The sequence below is a fragment of the Geotrypetes seraphini genome, chromosome 16, assembly GCF_902459505.1.
Source record: "Geotrypetes seraphini chromosome 16, aGeoSer1.1, whole genome shotgun sequence".
Lineage (NCBI taxonomy): Eukaryota > Metazoa > Chordata > Amphibia > Gymnophiona > Dermophiidae > Geotrypetes > Geotrypetes seraphini.
Genome location: NC_047099.1, coordinates 37,915,156 through 37,929,812, shown reverse-complemented (window position 1 = coordinate 37,929,812; position 14,657 = coordinate 37,915,156). Strand labels below are relative to the sequence as shown.

The 14,657-nt window shown below is 45.1% G+C and overlaps 1 protein-coding gene across 1 annotated transcript in view; it reads left to right on the top strand.

Annotated features, from left to right (window-relative positions):
- Nucleotides 1-25: 25 nt before the first annotated feature.
- Nucleotides 26-14,657, top strand: part of LOC117349519 (GON-4-like protein) — a 70,170-nt gene continuing 55,538 nt past the window's right edge. The window contains exon 1 of the mRNA XM_033923044.1: nucleotides 26-127. The gene's annotated coding sequence lies outside the window, so the exon portion shown is untranslated. The remainder of the gene's footprint in view (nucleotides 128-14,657) is intronic.

Here is a 14,657-nt window from a genome sequence, read left to right as displayed (position 1 = left end):
ACCTAGCCTAATGAAACCCAGAAGAGACAGTCCCCCCCCCCCCCTCAGAAGAGCTTACAATCAATTCACAGTGCTCAGGCGAAGGAATTGCTGAGGGAACCATAAGACAGATATTGGTGCTCAGCAGGTGGGTTGGAGTTTGGAATTGAAAGACTTTTGAGTCTGGGTTTGAAGAGTGCCAGAGACTGAGCTGGATAGACCCAGACAGGCAGACGGTGCAGCAAAGTGGAAGGGACAGGAGTCTGGGCTTGGCTGTGGAGGAGAAGGGTACAGATAAGAGAGACTTACCCAGGGCGGAGTGGGGAGCCGGGTAACTTGGTATCTCTGAGTTCCCAACTTCCTCATAACTAAGTACCCAGGTCTAGGAGGGCTACCATCAAGGGCCACAAGTATCAAACTGCTGCCCATACACATTAAGATTGTGCTTCTCAAATCTGCCCTGCCACTCAATCTCATCCACTGCGAATATCCTGAAAACTTGACTGGCAAGGGAGTACTCCAGGACCAACTTGGGAAACATTGCATTAGGACAGTGTTTCTCAACCTGTGGTATGTGTACCACAGGGGGTACATGGGCTGCCTGTTGGGGGGTACGTGGGCTGGCTGATACCTGGGATCTCTCCCTAACCCCCCCCCCCCCCCCACAGCTGAAGCCACTGCTGCCAATTCCTACCTGCCCCACCCCCGAAGCCAACCCTGCCACGTTCCATTCCCACCCTCCGCCACTGCAAAAGGGATGGGACGGGCCAGGCACCTGCAGCAACTCACATGGCCAGCCCACAAGCCTTCTCTCTGATGTCAAAATAGACGTTGGGGGAGAAGGCTTGTGGGCTGGTCGCGTGCAGTCACTGCATGCGCCTGTCGCATCCTGTCCCTTTTGTTGCTGCGGTGGGGGTGGGTGGGATTGAAGCTTGTCGGGCGGCAGGGTTGGCTTCAGGGGTGGGGCAGGGAGGAATCGGCAGTGGCTTCAGTAGGGGGGCAGGGAGAGAAGAAAAAGTTGAGGTGAATAGAGTGTGTCGGGTGGGGTGGAGAGGCAGGGAGAAATCGGCGGTGGTGGCTTCAGTGGGGGGGGAGGGCAGGCAGGGAGAGAGGAAGAAAAAGTTGAACTCGCGGAAGGACAGAGATGTTGGCTGTGGAATGCAATGAGATCTGGAGGAGAGGAAGCATGCAGGAGAAAGAAAGAAAAAAATATTGGATGCACAGTCAGAAGGAAGTGCAACCAGAGACTCATGAAATCACCAAACAAAGGTAGGAAAAAATGATTTTATTTTCAATTTAGTGATCAAAAAGTGTCAGTTTTGATAATTTATATATGCTGTCTATATTTTGCTCTATATTTGTCTATTTTTTTCTATAGTTGTTACTGATTGCATATTTTAAAGTCAGCTGCCGTAACCTCTTTGAAAAAAAAAACCCGAATATGATAATTAACATTTTCTCTGCATACAGTGTGCTTTGTGTTTAATTTTGTGGTTACCATTATGTTTTAATAAGATTTTATTGTGTGTATATGAAAAATGGATAGAAGAAATTGCATTACAATTAATACTATTATTATGGAGGTGGAGTTAGCGGCGGAGCTTGGGCAGGGGTACTCGATTGGTATTTGTTAGGCTTAGGGGGTTCTTGGCTTGTAAAGGTTGAGAAACTGCTGTAGACAACTAGCTCGAAATACCTAACGTCACTAAATCCCACACTCCACTCAAGTGCTTCAGCAGTATAGTCTTAGATCCTCCATTCTCTCTTCCCTATTTCTCCATTCATAATTCTGCCCTCCTCAAATTGCTATACTGTAGCATATACATTCTGTAATTCCTTAAATTGTAAGTCACCTTAACATAGAAACATAGAAATAGATGGCAGATAAGGGCCAAGGCCCATCTAGTCTGTCCACCCTAATGTTCCTCCCCTACCTTCGCCCTGTGAATAGATCCCATGTGACGATCCCATTTGGCCTTAAAATCAGGCACACTGCTGGCCTCGATCACATGCAGTGGAAGACTATTCCAGCGATCAACCACCGTTTCTGTGAAAAAGAATTTCCTGGTGTCAGCTCGTAGTTTCCTTCCCCTAATTTTCCACGGATGCCCTCTTGTTGTCGTGGGACCCTTGAAAAGGAAGATATCTTCCTCCATCTCTATGCAGCCCGAGAGATACTTGAACGTCTCGATCATGTCCCCCCCTCTCTCTGCGCTCCTCGAGTGAGTATAGCTGCAATTTGTTTAGCCGTTCCTCGTATGGGAGATCCTTGAGTCCTGAGACCATCCGGGTGGCCATTCTCTGAACCGACTCCAGTCTCAGCACATCCTTGCGATAATGCGGCCTCCAGAATTGCACACAGTATTCCAGATGGGGCCTCACCATGGATCTATACAATGGCATAATGACTTCCGGCTTTCGGCTGACGAAACCCCTGCGTATGCAACCTATGACTTGTCTTGCTTTGGATGAAGCTTGCTCCACTTGATTGGCAGCCTTCATGTCCTCACTGACGATCACCCCTAGGTCACGTTCTGCTTCAGTTCTTGTTAGGATCTCGCCATTTAGGGTGTAAGTCTTACATGAATTTTGGCTGCCCAGGTGCATAACTTTGCATTTTTTGGCATTGAAGCTGAGTTGCCAGGACCTAGACCAGCGCTCCAGTAGGAGTAGGTCGTGCATCATGTTGTCGGGCATTGAAACATCATCTATTGTGCATTTGCCCACTACATTACTTAGTTTGGCGTCATCGGCGAATAATGTTATTTTACCCCGAAGCCCTTCTGCCAAGTCCCTTGAACCTGTTTAGGCATAGCACGACTCAAATACTAGACTAGATTAGATCAGACTCCACTGTATCTGAGGAGGGCTCACTTGTGTTGACTTTAACACCCCCAATCCAATCGTTTTGGAAAGCTGGCTCTTATGAGAGATTCCAAAAACAGTACTTCTAATGGCGTCATTTGTAGGTTGCAAACCATTCAGGTTAGGAACAGCACTGACTGGTCTCCACAGACTTTCTAGTGCGCCGGTGCATTTTGCTGGAGTCGGTGCTGTTATGCATATCCTTTTTTTCCCTCCTCCTTCCCTTTGGTTGTTCGTGTTGTGGCCAGAGTCACTAGAGTTTCCAGATCCACAGATCTGTCTCAGTGACAGCCCTGGCATAAAACATTGGATCTGCTGATAATACAGAGCTACTGCCGGCTAAGAAAGAAAACATAAAACAGATGACGGACTCACAGAATGAGCTGAACACCAGGAAGTCAAATATTACAGCAATCAACCAAAAGAATCCCACTGCTATTGGAATATTTGTTGAGGCACTAAAACGGGGTGGAAATTAAAAATATAAATCTATTAGTTTGTTTGTTCACAAAAGCAAAAATGAAGAATGGAATTTGCAAAAAACCAAACCCTACTTTAGAGATTATAAGGTATATCTTAGATGGAATTTTAAAGTTAAAAGAAAGGGCTCCTGAAGGCAGCAGCATCTCAGGGGTGGGGGTGGGTGTAGAACTTATAGGAGGTTAGGCTTAGCTCATGCTCATTTCTTTTCTTCCAATTCCCAACTATGTCATTGAGCTGGCCCCTCGACTCGAGTTTCGCAATTGAGGCTTCTTCAGGAGGGGACGCTACATGTCCTAGCCAGAAGGCGTAGGAAAAATCCAAACTTCTGCCTGCTGACCGCATCTGGAAATACGGACAAACCGCAGAGAGCAAGAACACATGTACCATAACCCTTATTATCTGTGAATCCCTATTTCAGATAGAATATAGAAACAGGAATTGAGATGTCCAGGTTGGGAAATGTCAGTTTCTGGTAGTATTTTTGGAAAAGGATCTGCGACGTGGAGCTTCTTCTAAAATACAGGCATACACGGATATGTGTGTTGGGTGCATCCATTTGATAGGCATCAATGTCTGTAGGATCAACAGGGATAACACAATATGTATGTGCTGGCGCATTCACATATGTGTGTTTCAGAACATACAGAAGTATGTACTAGAGAATTGCGCGGGGACAGAAATCCCACCCATCCCTGTCCGTCCCCACCCGTCCCTGCCCGTATCCTCTCCGTCCCTACCCATCCCCGCCAGGATTCTCTCCGTCCCCACCCGTCCCCGCAATGAATCACCTCCATCCCCGCCCGTCCCCATAAAAAGCAGCAATTACTTCTGACAGGATCATCAATTCCACAGTTTCTTTTGCTGTTTTCCTTGTGGAATCTCTTTGGTGGAACCCTTTTTTGTTTTCTGTTCAGGTAATTAACTTATAAACCCCCTCTTTTACTAAGGCTGATGTGTCCATTATATTATATGGACGAACCCTTCTTCCAAAGCCTTCCATCCCCATGGGAGTCCCGTTGGCTAGAGGGGGGTCCCCATGGGAGTTCCGTGGGCCAGAGGGGGATCCCCGTGGGAGTCCCGTGGGATTCCCGCGATCCCCGTTCCCGTGCAGACCTCTAGTATGTACCAGCGCTTACAGTAGATCTGTATGGTTGCCATTTTGTAAACCTGCAAATGTCTGTTTTTCCAAGTTGTCACAGAACCCAATTTAATTTGACTGCATCACTTTTAGGGGGGGACCTCCCCTAAACCCTCCAGTGAAGTTCTTCAGAACACAAGCACCTGTATACTAGGGGGGACTGCTGAAAAGTTCTCAGCCCAACCAACAAAGCTGGAGCAGTCTCCAGCGAGGGCTATACACTTAATCCAACAATTTTCCACTTTTTTCATTCCATGTTTTTCCAACTGAATAAAAACAAGTGGAAAATCACTAGTGTCGGTGTATAGCCCTCGATGGAGACTGCCCCAGCTTTGTTGGTCGGGCTGAGAACTTTTCAGCGGCCTCTCGTACTGCATAACCTAGATGTGATCTCAGAGGACGTGAGCACGCATTTCTCTTCTGAAATGGGGAATTCAGGTGTGTATTATCGCCCAAAACACATCCAGACCACGCCTCTTGCCATATGCACATATTCACAATGTGAACGCATATATCTCAGCTTTGTAAAGTTGGTATTTCATAGACATGTCTAAACGTCTCTTTATGAATAGGGCTTCCAAAATAAGTGCCTCAGTATGTATGATCTGACTGCATTGGACTTGAGGGTTTTGTCTTTTTGTTGGGGTGGGGTGGGGGACTCGGATATAAATATATCAAGAATGCCATTAGTGTATTCAAGGAATGATGATGGTGAGCAGATCTTAAATTGCATCATTCATTTTAATTATATGCCACTGCAGTGCCTCAAGAACTGCTGTAGTCATAGACTAAATTGGATTATCTATTATAAATCCCATCCCCTACTTGCCATTTCAAATTGGAATAAGCTGATGCTTTGTGGTTTCCTAAGGGGTGGAGTGGGATGGGAGAGGGGGGAGGGGAGCACATTTTTGTAAAAGCTGAACTTCAGGAAGAGGATGGGCTTTTGGAGCTAATGAACATAAGATAAAACACAACCGAGTCAAACCCTGACCCAGCATTTTGCCTCCGACACTGGCCAGCCCAGGTCACAAGTACCCAACAGATCCCCAAAAGGTGATCAGTTTCTCTTAGCTCATTTCCAGGGTTGAGCATTGACTTTTTTCCAAAAATACCTCTCCTTTGTGTGTTGTAAATATACTCTTTTATCAGCATTACATATTAGCAGGTCATGCTGCCACAGAATTCCAATGTTTTGTCTTGAATCATATGCCACCAATGATGAGAGGAGGTGACCGCAGATTAATCTTAATGCGGAAAGAGCAGGAATGGATATTTCGCATGAGCTCAGAAGAACCCAAAGGATTAAATACTAAAACTGACTGGCACTTTTTTTTTTTTTTAATCAGCCCTTTATGTTTTCTTATAAGCTAAACAGTTCTAGGAATGATTCTGGCCGATCGGGGCCTCTAAGTTTCGGTTTTCAACACGAACTGGCAGCGTAAAATCAGCTGTCAACGTGACATCAGCTGTAATTTTTGACGCTACTTAAGCAGGCAGTCCGTAGTGGTGGCCATCTTTGCCTACGAGCCGTGAGAAATAACGCCGAAGTAAGTTGGAGGACTGGAGGCGGTAGTATTTTCTTTTCCTGACGTTGTTCTGATCCCACTGTTTCTGGTTTCCTTTTACAGTAATCCAATGCCCTGACGCAGCCTCGGAGCGAAACGCCAGCTAGCTTCCGTCGGCAACAATTGGACTGGCAAAGACAGCGGGAGGATTTTTGTACCGCCTGCATTTCAATCACCCTGCCTAAGCTAAGTTCTTTGCATTTTCCTTTTAACATTGACTGCAGAAGTTCTGAAAACAAAAAACACACATTAACATACTAAAGTGTGAGTTAGCATTGAACGTTGATATTAGGCAGGAGGGGGGTGGAGCTAGTGAGGAGTTATCCCTTTCTAGTGCAGTTATTCAGTTAACATACTTCACAACGCACGGGGATCTGAGACGCCTTCCTCTTTTGATATACTATACACATTAACACACATTAAAAATGGTGGGTTAGAAGATATTTCGCTACCATTTTCTCCCTGATAAAGAATATATTTACAAAACACAAAGGAGAGGTATTTTTGGAACGAATTTGGTTTTCTCTCTGATTTCCTGTATACCGTATATATTTTTGATATGAGCAGTGACTTTCCCATGTCAATGTAGTTAATCCTTTATAGATATATAGACTTCCCCCCTCCACACACACACAGCATCAATACTCATCCTCCGTGGTCTCTCCCATACCGTGCGTCATCAGATACAGCATTTTTGCTAGGTTTTGTACATCAAAAACTCTTCAGGGTGGTGAGTTTTTTTTATGATGAAGGTCGCTACTCACTAAATATCAGGAATTTAGAAATCCTGCAGCAGTATGGGGCTGTCATTATCCCAGCCATGTGTCCAAGCCTTGTGTATGATTACCTAACAGATTTGAGTATGGTGTGATTATTAATTATGGAGTAGAGGGGGGTCTGCTTTTGATGCACCAACTCCCCCTCTCCTTTTTAATCAATCGAATTGTATTGTTCCCTGAAATTTCAGAATGGACTAGCAGGACCCTCTTCCCTCCCACCCCAAGAGCGACAATAAACTAGAGAATGACACGGTGACAAAATTCATCACCGTTCCCGTCCCCGCGGGAAATAATCCCATGTCATTTTTTAGTGTCTGTTTCAACCTCAGTCCTTCTACACCAGCATTCTCCAAAGCAAAGCTTGAGAGTCAGTGGTTGTGGCCATTCGTACTCTGATTCTTATGGGAGCCAAGTATAGGATAATGAAGCCATTGTGACATCACTGATGTGATTGGCTCTTAGGCACTGGTGGAATCAGGCATTATGACATCACAATATCTGCTCTGGAATGTTGCTGCTCAATCTCAGCATTCTTCAAAGCAAAGCTTGCGGGTCAGTGGTTGTGGCCATTTGTACTCTGATTCTTATGGGAGCCAAGTATAGGATAATGAAGCCATTGTGACATCACTGATGTGATTGGCTCTTAGGCACTGGTGGAATCAGGCATTATGACATCACAATATCTGCTCTGGAATGTTGCTGCTCAATCTCAGCATTCTTCAAAGCAAAGCTTGCGGGTCAGTGGTTGTGCCCTCTCTCTCCTTAAAGAATGACATGAAGATGGTTTCCCGCGGGGACGGGGACGGTGATGAATTTTGTCACCGTGTCATTCTCTACAATAAACCCAGAGGTGCGCAACTGTGCACCTCACACTGTTCAGCACCATGATCTGGACAGCTCCTGTGCCAGATGTCAAGGACTCCAAAATAAACACTGAAGGGGAAATAGGTGCACAGAACTTTGGCACTTGAAACCACCAATTTTAATTTCGCAAATTATTTGAATGCTGTTAGTGGTGAGCATTGGTTGGTAAAGGGGTCAGAATGTTTTGCACAGCTCATGTGTGCATGTCCGGTGAACCTGGGGGGAGGGAGGAGAAGGAACAGTTTTATCTATGCTTGGGCTGTGTTGGCTGATGCAGAGTACCCCAGGATCTCAGCTAGGGGGGAGCAGTAGGGTAAGCGGTCTCTTTGAGTGTGTTCAAGCGTCAGAAAAAGTGCGGGGAGGTGTGCTGTGCAGTTGCGCTTCCTCCTACCTTGTTTTAAGAGTTTTTGGGGTGTGTTCAGGAGACGGAAGCACAGCTATAAAAGTCACCATGGGGAGAGTGTAGTGCAGTGGTTAAAGCTCCAGCCTCAGCACCCTGAGGTTGTGGGTTCAAACCCACACTGCTCCTTGTGACCCTGGGCAAGTCACTTAATACCACCATTGTCCCAAGTATATTAGATACATTGTGAGCCAACCAGGACAGATGCTTGAGTACCTGAATAAATTCATGTAAACCGTTCTTAGCAACCTTGGGAGAGCGGTATAGAAAATTGAAGAAATAAATGGCTAAAACCTACTGACAGCTGCATAACTGTTGGTATATTTTAGTCACTAGGGCAGGGGGTTTCATGCATTAGTGCATTAGTTGGAATCACTAATGAGCCCTTTTTTTTTTTTTTACTCATACTTTATTAATGCAAACCAATCCAAAGCTTACAGACAGCAACCAGGTACACTGCGGGTTCTTCGGCGCACCTGGAAATCACATTCCAAAAGAGAACAATCCCCGCAACCCCCCTCCCCAACAAAAGAACAACAATGGACTCCATAACTGAAACAAAAACCTTTCAGGAATAAGAATACCGGCTTCGCCAGTCCTGAAATTTCCTCCATAGTCATACAAAGGAACCTGCCCGATGCCTCAGATAGGCTGTCAGACAATACATCTCATACCAATCATCCAGTTTAGCAATCACTTTTGTCCGCGCCGGAGAGGACAAATATTTCCATGCCGCAGCTGCCGCCACTCTCGCAGCCGTGAACCCCAGCATACAAAATTCATCCTCCTCCCCCTCCCCCCCAAAAAAATTTTAAAAATTTACATTGAATCAGGTTGGGCAGACTGGATGGACCATTCGGGCCTTTATCTGCCGTCATCTACTATGTTACATTCTCCACTCAGACGGTCAGCCGTATATCCAAAATCTGTGACGGCATCTGGGCAGTCTTCACCCAATATCTCCTGATCTCCCCACATTCCCACCCTTGAGGTTTAACTAGTGAACCCATTTTAACAGTAGCAAGCTTCCGTACACGGTAAAGCCTCTGTGAATTAGCAGCATAATAACTTTTCATTTAGATTGGCTAAAACCAGCCTGGTTTGTTTTGAGCCATCAGGCCCCGAGTGTGCAAAGCAGAACCCCTGTGCTACCAAGTGTTACCTCTACAACACTCTTCATTTCCCAACTCGTAAAATGTGGACAGTTACCAGATTGTTAATAATGTCCCCATTACTGATTGAACACCTTGCTTTATGGTCCTTGTAATCTCTCTGGCTTCTGTTGCCTTCGCAGAGCAATTAGAACATGTTAGCCTGAGCTATTCCAGTTCAGTGTCTTCTGAGCTGCAGTAGCTTTGGAGAGGTGGTATTTAAAAAAAAAAAGATGGTTTATTTGGTATAATTATTGACTCTCCATCAGTCATCACAATTCATGCTGAGTGAAATCAGTGAATAAGGCAACCGGCACTTTAAAATATCTGCTCTTCCAGTGTGTTATGTGATTTAGAGGGACTCAACCACAATCTACAGCCTGTTCGTGCTACTATGATTCTAGTTCTTTTCCACCAAAGTGTTTCCCATCCGGTACAAAGATAAAGAATCGCAGGGCAGTTTCTGTACTCTTTAGAATCAAAAGCTAGATCCAGTGTCCCTGGGGAGAGGGTGAAAAGATTAGATGCCGGGAAGGGGAGCCAACCAGCAGGTATACCGACCGTCAGCAAAATGCTGCTCCCTCAAGAGTGCCACCTGAGGCCGCCGCCTCAGCTGGCCTCATTATAGGGCCGCCCCTGGGAGTAAAGGTGTGCCTGGAGGTGGGGACAGTGGGAAATCTGCAGGAATTTGCAGTATTGGGGACCAAACCGTTCGGTAAAATCACGGGGATGGGAGGGGATGATCAGAAATGAATGAAGTTGTGAGGGGATGGGGACCAGATTTTGCCCCCATGTACACCTTGACTCAGAAACTTGAAACACTAACACCTCAACTAGAAAATAGATTACAAAAAAAAATACAATGAAAACAGGAGTTCATCTCGGGCAGCAACCATCATACACGCGCCCACTAGGAAACTAAATCATATATGTTGCTCTTGCATGGTTGCATTTTAACAAGGTAGAGGATATATTTTATGTATTCTTTGAGTTTAAACAAGATCTTTTAAGTGCAGGTTGGGGATGGAAAAGAAAATTGTGGGGAGGGGACAGTAGCAATATGATGGAATGGGGTGGGGATGGAATAGAATTGACTGTAGACAGGTGGGGATGGGTACCAGATTATGTCCCCGGCACACCTCTAGTGGGGAGTAATTTTTTTTGCTCCCCTCACCCTCTCTTTTGCATCCTTTGTGGCTGCACATGCACAGCCCCAGGATGGTCCTGCCCTTCACGTCCCAAAATACACAGTATACCTGGGCTTTGCAAATGCAGTCCAGAGAGCATTTCTTGGACGGATGCACCCTCTTGAGTGCAGTGGAGAGAGATATCCATAGGTGGGGGGGGGAGAGAAACATTAGAGATTCTGTCTATGAGATGTAAATCGGATTTTGTCTGCCTCCCAGTTCCTTCGGGGATTTGATTACATTATGACCATTGCCAAAGCAGCATTAGGACTATTAGAAAACGGATAACATGTCGTCTACCTATTGCAGACAAGAACCATCCCAGCTGATCCAGCGTGTGACTGCTTACAGGCCCTGCCGTGTTCAGACTTTTTAGCAGCACTGTACCAATTTCATTGAAATAAATAGAAAAAGGCCGGGCCTCCCAATTGGGGTCAGTCCTATATCTGAAGCCAGGAAGCTGCAACCACTTTAGCCTCAGCATAGTGCAAAAACGAGAGCAGAAATAAAGATATTTCCCAACGAATTTTCCACGGTTGATGGATGCTGGTGCTTTGCAAGCAGGCGCTCTGAATCAGCCAAACAATGAATTTCAAGCCCCCAGCCTGCCAGGCCTTTCAGCGCCGCAGCTCTCCCTTACAAAACCCTCTGCTGTAATGTTCTAGGTTTTTAATAAATTGCTTCTTATAGAAAGGAGAGCGTGAGTCACGTTCTTTCCCTTTAGTCTTCTGAATCCTTCTGACTCACTTTCACAGTTTGTAAGTTACTATCCTTTCTTCCACATCTGTACTGACCTTCATTTGCAGTTTTTCATATTTCCCCACCCACCCCCGGGAATTTATATTAAGAGAAAAATTAATGGGAAAACTTTACATTTTTCCTGGGTAACGGTCGGTGTTTCTATTGGTGGACAGATGATAATGTTTTCTTTTTGCATCAACTAATTTCTTTGGTATATTTTGTACTAAAACTGTGAACATGTAATTAACCTTTGCATTGAATAAATAGGTCATGGCTGTTGGTGTTATCTCTTGTTGGTACGCCCCACCCTCCACAGCCCCTAGAGGTCACTCTGACCCCTCTCCGACACCATCGCCTGCTTAGCATCGCCTGACCGCCTCCGACACTTAGCACACCTGGTGCCATGGTGCTGACTCTGCAGTCGGTGTTTCATTCAAATGCTGGCCAAATATTTAGTGCCAGTCATTATCCAAATATCAACACGTATCTTTTTGCTCTGCCCCTCTTCTCATCTTTTGCACTCATAACTTCATGTGAACCACACAGCACTTAGTGGAAATTGCAGTATAAAAGTGAGTTTTACGTTATGTTATAACAAGAGGGCTGAAATTGAGGACCCGTACAATATGGGGAAAGGAGAGGACGGGGCCAGGTCTCCCATTAGGCAGCTGCCTTGGAAAAGTCTTTTGTCCAATGGGATGCTCTCACTCAGCTGACTGCAGATGAGTGTTGTGTTGTAGAGCAGTGGTTCCCAACCCTATCCCGGATGACCACCAGGCCAGTCGGGTTTTCAGGATAGCCCTAATGAATATGCATGGAGCAGATTTGCATGCCAGGCACCTCCATTATATGCAGATCTCTCTCATGCATATTCATAAGGCTACCCTGAAATCCCGACTGGCCTGGCGGTCCTCTGGGACAGAGTCAGAGGGCAGTCTCTGGGTAACTCCCTGCTCCACCCAGGGTTTCTGCCCCTGACTGCCCTGAACCATCTGGTAACTCCCTGCTCCTCCCAGACTCTGCTCCTGATTGCCCTGTCCTATCTGGATACCACCAGGGCAGTCTGCAGAGATATTAATCCTGCTGAACATCCAGATATGGCTCCAGTTAGCAGCTCTTATCTGGGTGGCAGCATTTGCTGCCCAAATAAATGTCACTGAATATTGGGTGGGTGGTTGCCAGCAGTCACTGTATGCCATGCAGATTCAGAGCCACTGCCTATCTATACACACAAGCAAAGAAATCCAACGACACTGCAGTAATATGTGAAACAACAAACAAGAAGGAAAACTGCAGAGGTGATGTACAAAATGCCAAGTCATTAATCTGAACAGATAAACAGATTGTATCCCAAAAAATGTAGTTCACTTTGGGTTAGAAACCAGGACCCAACACGGTCCGTGTTTCGAACAACACTTCTTCCTCAGGGGTCCTAAAGGTATTAAAACCACATTCTGGGTGAACCATTTGGTATACAACTGGATAAGAGAGTTCAATTATGGTGGACTGAAAAAAGAATCCAGTGGGCTCCGTCTTTTTTTCACCATCATTGAACTCTCTTATCCAGTTGTATACCAAATGGTTCACCCAGAATGTGGTTTTAATACCTTTAGGACCCCTGAGGAAGAAGTGTTGTTCGAAACACAGACTGTGTCAGGTCCTGGTCTCTAACCCTAAGTGAACTACATTTTTTTGGATACAAACTGTTTATTGATTTAAATGTTTTTAATAACGATTATTGTTTTAAAGGATGTATGGTTATCCCATATATGTTTTTAACATAATGTTCACTGCCTAGAAGGCTGATTGGACGGTTTATAAAATTTTTAAATAAACTTGAAACTTCAAACCTGTACTTACACTCCCCACCCCAAATCCTCTCTTCTGCAGTCTCGCAAAGCTTCCGTGATCTTTGGAACATTGTTTCCTGTCCTGGATGTAAAGACAGAGCATCTTCTCACCTGCTAGCTGCATGTTTTGCTGGGAAAACTCATTATATATAAGCACCCATCCACGAGACACCCGGTTACCACATGGCTCCAAAAAAAGGAGGACGGATTGAGACATCTGGGTTTTACTTCCATTGAAAGCAATGGAAGTAAAATCCAGATGTCTCAATCTGTCCTCCTTCATCTGGAGCCATATGGTAACCCTAGCCAGTTAAGACCTCTGTCTTTTTATCCAGATGCTTTCCAAGGTCAGTATCAAAAGTTTTCAGCCACAGGTACGCTTTAGAGTGAATTAATCTTTATTTGCACGCTCAATGTATATTACCAAATTCAACATACAACATAGCTTTACATGGTACGGATTAGCATATAGCATTATGCACTTTCATGTTTCCAGTTAATTTTTTTCTGTTTTTTCTTTGTTTTTTAAATTTTACATAAAGTGGTAACTCTCCAAGTTCTTTTAACGAGACATGAGGTGCGAGCCGATCAGATTCCATGTGACGTGGCCTGCGTTTTCCAATTTTCAAGAACCAGTGCTCCCACTAACTGGATAATTTTCAGCAAGTCAGTTGATTTCTCAGTATCTTTATTCACTCTAGATAATCACAAGCCATTAACTGCAATAAGAGCCCCGCAACATCTCCCATCTGCACTCGAGTAACACTATACAAATTACAGATTGTGAACAGTCTTTTAACTGAGATGTCTCAGAGGCTTTAGTTATCCACATTAAGAGTAGCTCACTAGCTAAGCAGCTCCAGTAAGGAAAGCATATTGAATCACTCAGCGTGAGGACTTTTAAAGGAGCTTTTCTCTCTGGGTCCCACCACTACTGACACGATTACCTGATCTGAACTCCCATAGAAGGGCCACTAGTTTCCTATAAATGAAATGGTAGCATGGGTGTCCCACTTAAAGACCAGTTTCCATGTATGCACATCAAATGCGCTTCATGGAGAGAAGTCTCCTGAACGGAGCTGAGTAGCCACCTCCACGGACAAAGCAAAAAGTTTGTCCTGAATGTATTGCTAATCTTATGGATTCAGAATTTGTGTGGATGGGACTCTGAGGAAGGGCAATAGCCTTCATATCTGCATCAAAGACTAAGAACATAAGAAGTTGCCTCCGCTGGGTCAGACCAGAGGTCCATCCCGCCCAGCAGTCCGCTTCCGCGACGGCCCATCAGGCCTATCACCTTTGCAGTGGTCCCTGACTATTCCTATAACCTACCCCTACTCCTATCTGTACCCCTTTGTGAATGAAATGTACCACAGTCCAAAAGCAAGAGGTGAGAAGGCTGACTACTTTATGCAACCATATGCCGTAACCATCAGTCACAGGAGCTCGGCAGGAAAACTAGACAATAGGAATGAGGCTTCACTAAAGCCCTTTAAATCCCGTATGAATTTCCACAGGATGAGTTAAGCAGGTCCATTCATAAGTGCCTGTATGAGAATACCAGAAAACTACCGAAGACTAAGTTTATCTACTTCAGGACAAGGAGATCCATCTATCGCAGAACATGGACCACAATATGGAGGAAATACGCC